General features: G+C 38.8%; 1 pseudogene; it reads right to left on the reverse strand.

Annotated features, from left to right (window-relative positions):
* Positions 1 to 3,278: 3,278 nt before the first annotated feature.
* Positions 3,279 to 8,376, reverse strand: LOC145054326 (uncharacterized; annotated as a pseudogene).
* Between the last annotated feature and the right edge of the window lie 3,644 nt (positions 8,377 to 12,020).

Here is a 12,020-nt window from a genome sequence, read left to right on the forward strand (position 1 = left end):
ATGGATCTTCAAGAAGAATACCGACGTGGATGGGAATGTACACACTTATAAGGCACGATTGGTTGCGAAGGGCTTTACTCAAACTCCCGGAGTTGACTATGATGAGACCTTCTCACCAGTTGCGAAAATAAAGTCTATAAGGGTGATGCTAGCTATTGCCGCATTTCATGATTATGAGATATGGCAAATGGATGTCAAGACCGCTTTCCTAAATGGGAAGTTGGCTGAGGATGTTTACATGGCTCAGTCAGAGGGTTTTGTCGATGCCAAGCATCCTAATAGAGTGTGCAAGCTTGAGAAGTCCATTTATGGACTTAAGAAAGCATCTCGCAGATGGAATCTTTGCTTTGATGAGAAAGTCAAAGAGTTTGGATGTGTACGAAGCGAAGATGAATCATGTGTATATGTCAAAGCCAATGGGAGTATAGTTAGCTTCCTCGTTTTGTATGTCGATGACATAATACTCATGGGAAACGACGTCCCGACTCTGCAGGAAGTTAAGTCCTGGATCGGGAAGTGTTTCGCTATGAAGGACCTCGGAGAGGCTTCCTATATTTTGGGAATAAGGATAGTGAGAGAAAGAAGTAAGAGAGTAATAGGACTTAGTCAGAATACTTACTTAGATAAAGTACTAAAACGTTTTAGTTTGGAAAACTCAAAGAAGGGAGAACTACCGATACAAAGTAATACCAAATTGAGTAAGACTCAAAGTCCGAGTACCGAAGCCGAGATAGCTGAGATGAGCCGAGTACCTTACGCTTCCGCAATTGGCTCGATCATGTATGCTATGACTTGTACTCGCCCTGATGTGGCCTTTGCTTTGAGCATGGTCAGTAGATATCAAGGGAACCCTGGAAAAGCGCATTGGATTGCGGTCAAGAACATCCTTAAGTACCTTCGGAGGACCAAGGAATGGTTTCTAGTCCTCGGAGGGAGTGATGACTTAAAGGTGCGAGGGTATAGTGACGCCAGTTTCCAGACCGACATGGACAACTACCATTCGCAGTTAGGATGAGTCTTTACCCTTAATGGAGGAGTAGTGACTTGGAAAAGTTCCAAGCAGGAAACTGTAGCTGATTCAACGTGCGAATCAGAGTACATTGCAGCGAGCGAAGCGTCAAAGGAGGCAATATGGTTGAAGAACTTCATTGGTGACCTTGGAGTTGTGCCTACCATAAAGGAGCCCATGGAAATTTTCTGTGATAATGAAGGAGCGGTTGCCTTGACCAAGGAAACGAGGGATCATGGTAGATCTTAGAATATCAACATAAAATATCACTTTATTAGACATCGAGTAGAAGAAGGACATCTCGTGGTTAAGAGGATATCATCTGAAGATAACCTAGTAGATCTGCTTACGAAGGGACTGAGTAGTGTTAAGCACTTGCAGCATGCTAGGAGTATTGGGCTGAAGGATGATATTAGTTTAGATTAGATAGTTCACTACTAGAAAAACAGCCTTTTACGACGCTCATTGCGCGTCGTAAAAGGCTCAGACGACGCGCAAATGCGTGTCAAGGAAGGCCCTGTCATAAAGAGAGACGACGCGCTTTTGCGCGTCGTCTATAGACGACGCGCATTTACGACGCTCATTTACGACGCGCAATTACGACGCGCGTTTACGACACGCAATGCGTATCAAGGAAGGCCCTGTCATAAAGGAAGATGACACGCATTCGCGTGTCGTAACCTTACGACGCGCGTGTTAATGACACGCAATGCGTATCAAGAAAGCCCCTGTCAAGAAAGGCCATGTCATAAATGAAGATGACACACATTTTTGCGTATCGTAAATTTAAATGTTTAAAAAAAATAAATTTATATATTTATTAATTTTCAAATTAAATTTGCATTTAATTTCTCATAATAGAAATAAAATAGCATATACAAAAAATACAATCCATTGCATAATATAAAATAAAATTTCATACTCAAATCATAAAAGGTAAGATGAAAAACAAAATCAAAGATATAGTTACACCAAATTCAAAAAACAATTACCCTAGCTACATTTGTTCTATTTTCTATCCCACTCCAATCCACTTCCCTAGCTGCATGTGCTATCAAACTCCATCTAATTGTCCTTGCACAACCGAACAAACAAACATGACTATCAAAGATATAGTTATGTGAATTTCAGAAAAAAATACCCACCTGAACATTTGTAGAGTCTATATCTATTCGTAGTCGTCTGGTACTTCAGCAAACATGTATTACCTTTGAGGATGAAAAACATTAAGGTTGGATCCATGGAAACTAGAAATCAAATTTTCAACTTATGAGAGAAATTAAAAGGTAGAAATTGAAGCTTACCTACCTGTTGTAGCATCCACATAATACTCCCACATCCATTTCATATAACATTTTTTACACAACTTCATTTGACCACCATATGTACATATATTAAATTCTCAAAGCTCTGTTTTAATTTGTTTTTTAAATTGCATGAAACATTGAAACCCATGTTAAGCCTTTATATCATATAAAAATTAAATAACAGATTGTAGTTGAAACCCATGAAAAATGCTAATTCTTGAAAATTCATTACTCCAAACCTGTTTAGACTGATCATTACAACCACCTAGAATGCTCCACACAGCTCCAAAAGGTGGCAGCAAGCTCCACACAGCTCCAAAAGCATGGGAAAAAATTTGAGACCAACAAACACAACAACTAAGCAAAACACAGAGCAGGGGTAAAATGGTCAAAAAGGCAGAAAACACTTCAAAGTTCAAATAGCAACCGTAGCAGGTTAATGATGTAGCTATAAAATTAGCAATTAGATACCTAAGAAAGAAATCACAAGTTTCCCCAAGTTTCCCCTGTTCCAACAATTAATAAAATCAATAATTCACAAATTAGGTTAATGATGTAGCTAATTTTTTATACTCACAAGAGAATAAGGGAATAAGTGATGCAATCGATTTCTACATGACAGAGTCAGAAAGAAGACCGGGTGTGTTGTTGTTCTTATAACATGCCTTGCTTCAGAACCCACACCATGTACTATCTCTAGTTCACTTTCCTGCAATATAAATCCAACATGAACAGATTATCAATAACAACTGATGATATATAAGAATTTTATGAATGATATATAAGAAAAGTTATGATAAGGGAAAAGGAACTTGCACTCACTCTTTCATCATCATGTTCTACCTTGTCGCATCTCAAGCATCTCTCTCCCGAGCCAGTCAACTGAACTAGATAAATAATTCAAGCCGGTAACAACTCTGGAACTGCCAACTCCGCCATGTCCAAGGTTGGTAGAAGCCATTTAACACCTGATGAATAGCACAAAGGTGGCAACGACTGTTTCTTTAGTAACTTCCAGGAAGTTTTTTATAAATGTCAACCAAGGGTATAATGGACCAAACTTGAAATAAATTTATATTTATCCCTGACATGACGTTGAAGTTTTCAACCTCGAGTGTCAATACCAAGCATATCCCTGGAACTTTGTGCTGTTGGATCGATGTATATCAGGAGCTGTAAAATCAAAAATAAAAAACATTAAATATGAGTAAATGCAAATTGTAACTTACCAATAGACATTAAATATGAGTAAATAAAAAATCAAGAACATCATCAACCAATAGTTTGATACCAATAAATTCATCACGATTAGAAAGGCTTCTAGCAAGGCTAATTGCTCATTCACTATAATCTATTCCAGTGAGATCAGAGAACCTATTTATACTAACATCAAAAGTAATAAAGAATGATTTATCAATTATCATCGTACCAAAAGGAGGAATAAGTGTTATTATGTATAATACTATACCCCTGTTTAGCAAGCTCTTGAAGAAGTAGCCCATTGCCTGTTCCAACATCAAGAACACTCCATCTTGCTAAATCTTTATCCTCTTGACTAACAGACTCAGAGTCATCAATTTTATGTTGAATTTGTAAATGTCTTTGTGAAATGTCAGCACATAGTCCTTTTTTCCATGAAGCAACCATTTCCATGACATCTGCCCCAAACCTTTAGAAAGAATTTAAAAAGTCATACAAAAAAGCATCTTGTCAAAGAAGGTATATGTCATAGTCAATTAGATATGCATACCAAACTTCACCAGCATCCCCATGTTCACGAAAATTTGTCAATTCATGTGCATATGTTGCATCCCAGTAACTTTGATACCCCAGATGATTACCTTGGTTAAAGCTTTAATTTACTAAACCTTCAATTGGAACTGAAGAAGCATAGGGCACTACCCTTGCTGTTGTAATTGATGATTGGGACCCATTTTGCCTAGCAATAACAGATCACAGATGTGACCATTATTGCAACTAAATGAGCTTCAATTCCATTCCATATCTTCAATTCCAACTCTCAAACGCTAAATGGTAATTTTCTCCAGCACTAGCAACTTCAGGGTAAGATTGACAAGTTGATTTAGTTAATGAAGAATCATGATCTTGAAACTGAATTTCAACTAAACAACACATGGGTGTCTTCAAAGTCAAGATCAAGAACTAAAGACGATGGAATTTTCTAAAAAAGAAAAACATTAAGAACAAGAACAAAGGCAAAAGGATTGGATGTTTAAGAATCATAACCCTAATTTGTTTACTAATCACAGATAAAAATGCCCAGATTGGGAAGGAAAATAAACATGCAGGTTCCAAAAATCAAGAAACCCGAACAATTTATGAAGATCTTATAAAATCAAAGAGCTAAATCCAGATAAATTCTAACACTAAAAGAAGAACAAGAAAGGGGTTTGAAAGATTAAAGATGAAAAAACATGAAAGCAGAAATTATACTCTATGGAGGAGAGACTTAGCTAAAGTCGCAGGAGAAGAAGTGTTTATGCAATCAGAGTAGTTTTAGGGTTTCCTTCGGTTACTCCCTTCATGTCTCCGACAATCTCCATCTATGGAGGAGAGAGATGAGAGAAAACACGGTGGAGGGGGAGAGACGAGAAGGTGGATGCAAGCGCTTTCCAGAACCAGAATCCAATGTTGGAGAAGATGCAGCAGATGCAAGCGCTGTTGTGGTGCGATGTTGGAAAGGTGGAGTCCGAGAGAAAAAACAAATTATGATGGGTAGCTATCATTGTTGGTGATGTTCGATTCATCAGAAGCCCTAGTTCTTCGCTCAATCGTCTATTTTGTGAAAGAAGACATTACCATTGCAAATGCGTTATGTTTGATTAGGGTTTACACAGAGAAGGAAGTGAAAGTCGATCGCAGAGGAAGGGGTTGCAGAGAGAAGGAAGGGAGAGAATGAAATCGATTTGGCGGGTGTAGAGAGTACACAGGGAGGATGGCGGGTGTTCAAAATTTTGGGGGATTTCATTTTCCCTCGGACACGCGCGTTTCTTAAAAAAAATATAAAACGACATTCACAGATGACGCACAAGTGCCTTCCGTGTTTTTAATATTTTTACATCAGACACTAATTTAAAGGCACTCAGTAATGCGCGACATAAATCCTTAAAATTTTTGAAGAGATGACACTTTTTTAATGTCACTCTCTAATGCGTAACATAAATCAAAGAGCGTCGTGTTTTGCGCGTCGTAAAAGGCTGTTTTTCTAGTAGTGGTTTTAGAAACATGTAATAGATAAATGTAATTGACATTTGATGATTAAATAAAGGAGTATTATTTATAAGTAAAGTTACTGTCTTATGTTAATTGTTTAACTATTGTTTCACTTTGCATGTTTTGACTTCCAGAATAATTGAGTTTATTAAGAATAATCGAATTATTCAAACAGTCCACAATCGTTCATATGTTGGAAGTAGATATGAATGAAGATTGTCATGAATTGGTGTGTAGATTGTCTAAATGGTATTAGACATAGCAAAGGTTTGCTGCAACGTTCATGAGTGCTTATGAACAAGTTTTGAGCATTGGAATAAACCCGCGCTTGCTGGAATCACTTTAAAGTGATAGCAAGACGATAATATCATATGGTTTTAAAACCTAGATATATGGTTTATTATTTATTAATTAGTTGTACATTGATAATGCGAAACCGCATCAGTAAATTGATGTCATAAAACGCATTGTTGTGTATAATTGATTAATCGATAAGTAAATGCATATAAGTCGAAGTTTATCTGTTAATTTTATCCTAAGAGGGTAAAAGTGATATCACGGCCGCTCGATGATTTGATTTGACTTATGTCGGTCAAGATTAAATTGATGTGTTCAATTAAGTTCTATGTTAAATAAATCTGAGATCGAGAAAATAGTTGCTGGACAATAAGAATGACAATGTTTCATGAAATTGTCTGCACGATATCAAAAACAGAGGACTGTACGATCCCTTATCTAAAGGACAGGATATTGATAAGATCAGAGTTGATAGCGTCTTTGAGAGCTACGATTGCTAATCAGATTGTGTTTGCATTTATAGTTACTAGACTTATCCAAGTGGGAGACTATTGGATTAGTGTCTAAGGCTGTGACTATATTTGGTAAGTACTTGACTCGATTGTGCATGGTCCTTTTGGGTTGCCTTCATCATAGCAACTTGACAGGGTGATTTATATATAGAGAGAGAAGAGATATTATTAATATATTATAAGAATAACATGTTAAAGTAATAATATTATTATTTGATTAATATAATTCATAAATTAATTAAGAATTAATTTGGTGACTTAAAGAGATTAATTGAATAAAGAGGCATAAACTGTCAAATGTGTGATAGTTGTATTTTGAGCTAAGAATCCTTATGGATATGGGGTGGACAATTTTAGGGATATGGATCACCTAGAAATCGTCCAAAGGCTTATCTAGAATGATCTTTGGATTGCTTTGAGGCTAAGTTATCCCATTAGGGTTTAAGGTGAAACCCTAGGAGCTCACATTATAAATAGACCCATAGGGTTGGAGAAATCGGCTACTATATGTTTGAAGAAACCTTGGAGCCGATTTCTCACCCCTCTCCTTCTCTCAAATCATCTTCTTGCTAGTTGGTGTTTGTAAGCCATTAGAGGAGTGACATTTGTGGTTCTAAGCTCCAAGAAGAAGAAGGTTTTCAAGCAAGTAACTCAAGGTATTATTCTAGATCTGTTTTCATATGTTTTGATTGTTAGGTTACATTAGATCTAGCCATGAAAGTCTTGGATATATTGCATGTTCAATTAGAGAAACCTAGATCCAAGCTATAGGGTTTGCATGTGCACATAGGAAAGTTCTTATTGCTCAAACCCATCAGTGGTATTAGAGCCTTGATTGGTTTCAATTGAATGTGATGCTTAACTGTTTTGCTTGCTGAAAATCGTTTTTCTTCACCTCTGTCCGACCTAACTCTGCGAGTCAGTGTTTGGACTCGGCGAGTTGGCCCTACTCGGCGAGTCCAAAGCTTGACTCGGCGAGTCCGAGCGTCAGACAGAGGATAATTCGGGATTTTGTTGCTGTTTTGTCTTGGATTGATACCTAAATCGTTTTATTATGTTAAAATCCGAATTTTAACCTAATTTAATGATTATCCTTGACATAACAATAGATAATTTCAAATCTTTTGAATATTGATTATTTATATGATAAATATGGACTATTTAAGATTATTTGGCAATTATCAAGGACCCAAGAACTAGCATGTGATGAGTTATTAGATTGAATAGTATAAATATTTGCGAAAGAGGGCTTTATCTTCCCATCCTTGATGTCCTGCAAGTATTTCGGGCAACTTCGTTTCCAATGCCCATTCTCATGACAGTAGAAGCATGTTTCTTCTTTAGGATTGGATGAAGGAGTAGCAGAACCGACTTTACCTTTGGATCCGAAGGACCCATCATGGGAATTTCCCTTGTGACTCTTAGAGGGAGCTTTCCTCTTCTTCCCTATTCCATGTCCTATAATGAGGACGGGGGCAGCAGCAGTAGGGGTAGACTCGACGACTTTGCCTTTCAGTCCACTTTTAGCAGTTCTTAACAGACCTTGAAGTCTGCTCAATGTGACTTCCTCCTTTTTCATATGATAAGTCGTCTTGAACTGATCATAACAAGGAGGCAAAGAGTGGATAATGATATCAATCGCCAACTCTTCGTCAAAGTTGACATTCAACTTGAGCAGACGATCCACATACCTTTGCATCATTTGCAAGTGGATCGTGATGGACTCTCCATCTTTCATTGTAGACGTTATCAATGAGGCGACAATCTCGTACATTTCTTGACGCGCACTTTGATGGTACTTTTCCATCAAATCTTGGCACATCTCGTAATGCCAGTAGACCTCGTAGAGTCGCTGGAGATCAGGAGTCATAGTGGCTACCATTATACACGACACCTTTGTCGCGTGTTTTTCGTGAGCCCTATACTCAGCTATCTCTTCAGCAGAAGCTTTGGTTTCATCTATCTCTTTGAGCTTTTCGTCGAGGACGTATTCTTTCTCCTCGTATCGAAGGGCCATGAGAATGTTGTGGATCTAATCATTGAAATTGGACCCATCGAAGGTGACCCTCCCACGAATGTTCATAAGAGAAAAGGAGCTTGAGGAGTTCGAGCTATAAGCGTTGTTTGAGCCAGACATCTGAAAAAGAAAAGGAACCAAGTTTAGATTAGATAAGAATTCCTTAATATAACACCCAAATGAAATATTAAGGCTAGGACCCCACACTATAATTCACAATTCGGAAGAGGATGTTGTAATCCAATTGCAAATTATATGAAGGTAGGTAAATGGCGATTTACCAATTCCACCACGAAAAACGAAACGAACAATTAGGTTTTAAATGAAATGAAATTCCTAGATTATTTTGAGATTCATTTAACTTTTCAATGGCATGTTGAATCTAGATTATGCCTTTCAAGTTTGTGACTGGGATACCGAGGATCACAATATGGTGTGAATAGCCATGCAAATTAACTTGGCACTCTCGAGTCATTTACCACCTAATAAATGTGTTGGTTAACCACACACGCTCCATTGATATATGATAACTCTCGAGCTACCCTTCGTCACCCTTGTTAGTCCAAGTTAGTGTGTTGGTTAACCACACACGCTCCACTAATGACTTGACAAGGTGCAAAGGGTAATTTCATGGACTATCATCATTTTCACATTTTCCTAAAGTAACTAAGATTGAGAATTTATAAAACATTTAGTTACTTTATAATATTCATTATACTTATTAATGAGGAATTAATGTCCTATCTTACCTGTTCGGCTAACGACCCTCCACCAATTAAGGAAGCGGTGGGCGAGAGTGGACACCCATTCAATCGCCATTATAGGCAGTTTCCTTATACCCCCTTAGAGATCAGCTTCGTGAATGAGGCCTACTAACAGTAAGACTGACTTATCTTATACATATATATTAAACTTTTAATATTATAATAGTATAAGGGTTGTATTTTAAACTTTTTAAAACACTTGGGTTTTAGAATTTAATATTTCAACATTAAAACTTTTAATCAAATTTTAAATTCCAAAACTTGAGGGCAAGTTTTGAAACTATTTAAAACTTCTAGATCAAATTTTAAAACAATTAAATTATTCATATAATCTATCCTCATTATCTTTTGTGTCATATTTTAACATTCCTTTAGTTTGCATTTTTTTCAATATTTTTAACATTAATGTGTGCTAAACGTTTATGCCATAAAGAAATTGAACAAACAAAATAACCAGAAAAGTTTAATTCATTCACATTTGCAACCAATCCACCAAATACATCATTACTAGCAACATTAGACACACTTGCAACATTAGCACCATTACTCTCAACACTAGGATCACTCACACTACCCTCATCACTAAGGCACAAACTATACATCCCCGAACAATTGTCGACCCTCCCAACATATCTTCTGCCTTTAGTGATTACAATCTTGCCTTTCTCAAGCACCATCTTGAAGCCACCCTTGTCAAACTTGTCCGCAGAAACTAACCCCTTTGAGATAGTAGGAACATGAAGAACATCTCGAATGGTTACCATTCACCACGTGTGAACTTCAAATGAACATCACCTCTTCCTTGAACTTTAGTTCTGTGGCCATCAGCATAGATGACGACCGTCCCATGTGGCATTGGGGGGTAAGTGTGGAAGCTCTCTCATTGCCACGTACATGCACAGTGGCACCAGTGTCCACGAACCATCCTCGAGCATAGTTTGCTCGGGTAAGGGAGGAGATCATGAAAATCTCTCCAAGGTTCACACTTGCCACCATGTCAGTAACCTTCTCGACTGCATGTGCAACCGGTCCTGATTTGCGATCTTTTCATTCTCTCGCATAATGACCAATCTCTCCGTAGGCGTGGCAAGGTCCGGTCCTCTTTGGCTTTGAGTTAGGATTATGATGACTTGGTTTTTTGAATATTTGTTTATTGGTTCCAAAGTTCTTATTATGTCTCCCAGACTTACGTTTGTGACTAGAACCCCCAACTGACACGTGATGCACACTCGATCCGACTTTACCATGCTTGTCCCTGATGCGAGTTTCCTCCTCAATGTGGAGGTGTTTCATCAGATCATCCAAGGAGTAGTCCTCATATTTATGCATCATTCTCTTAGAAAGATCTTTCCACAAGGGTGGCAGTTTTGCGATGATCGCACCAACCTGAAAGAGTTCTGGAATAGAGATGGAGAGTGCGTTCAACTTGTTGACCATGACTTGGAGTTCATGCACTTGCTCCATGATTGATTTATCATTAGCCATTTGAAACTATAAGTACTTAGACACAAGGTATTTGTTAGTACCTTCCACGTGCTCCTTGTACTTAAGTTCCAACGCAAGCCATAGCTCTTTTGGATCTTTGACCGGCGCTCAAATATCATAGAGCTAATCAGATAAAAAGTTCTTGATGTGACCCACACACAGTTCCTCAGACTCTCTACACAGATTCCTTTGCTTTTAGAGTTCTGTGATGACCGTTGGATCCATAATTTTCCCTTCCTCAGGAATTGGATTAGCAGGAATTGGTGCCAAATCTGGGTCCACACACAAAGGGGAGCTTCAAAACTTAAAGCATGAACTTGACCTTTTCAGCCAACGGGTATAGTTTTGACCATCAGATTGCTCAAGTTTGGCAAACTCTTGGTTCATGAAATGGAGGCTAACAGTAGAGTCCATTAGTATTCTTATATGAGAAAAGGAAAAGTAGGATATTCAAAATCCCTGACACATGACTATAAGTATTCTTATATGAGAAAAGGAAAAGCGAGATATTCAAAATCCCTAACACGTGACGTAGCTGCTAGCCATGATGAGCGGTCACGTCGTCATTAAAAACCGGAATGGCGGGCGAATAGAAAATAGGCATGTATGAGAGCGATTAAGTCCAGAACATCATAGCTAGAGCAACAACGCTATGTCTACCGGACTGGATGACTTGATAACGTGCCCCAGGCAGCATGAAAGGGTCGTATGAGAGTGATTAAGTCCATAACGCCATAGCTAGCGTAACAACGCTATGTCTACCGGACTGGGGAACTTGATAACGTGCCCTAGCCAACACGAAATGGTCGCGCCCAGCTCGAAGGCTGGTGCGCCCGGCAGACCAGACCCGGCGGGCTCAGCGCCCGCTAGTGCCCTTGAGGGCAGGCCGTTCTAGCAAAAGGAAGCACCCACCAAAGGCACCCTCGCAAGAGGCTCGCGCCCGCCAAGGGCGCCCCAAAGCTCCACGACAAAAGATATGGTTAGACAACAAAGCAAGGCTCTAGAGCATTACCGACAGGACCAATGACAGCGCTCTGACAAATAGAGGAGCACGATCCCCCAATTAGCGCCCCGAATCCTATCGGCTCAGGAGATCCTATCTCGTACAGACAAGCAGGATCGCTGGGTATAAAAGGAAAGGCTCATGGCCCCGACAAGTAAGTAGCCTTCTCCGAGATATACTCATACACACTCTCTAAAACCTGTTGACTTGACCGTCAGAGTGTCTTTCCGGGAGCACTCTCCCGGGAAACAACTGACGACCTCTTTTCTCTGTGATCTTGTAGGAGCAACTCAGGAACTGTTGCCGAAATCTACTCAGAGCAGGAACAAGGTCGCACCATCCTTCTATGCTCCAAAATCACACTCGCAAAGGAAAACTGATTTGGAGTGTTA

The sequence above is a fragment of the Lactuca serriola genome, chromosome 1 (assembly GCF_051521515.1).
Source record: "Lactuca serriola cultivar US96UC23 chromosome 1, Lser_US96UC23_V15, whole genome shotgun sequence".
Classification (NCBI taxonomy): Eukaryota; Viridiplantae; Streptophyta; class Magnoliopsida; order Asterales; family Asteraceae; genus Lactuca; species Lactuca serriola.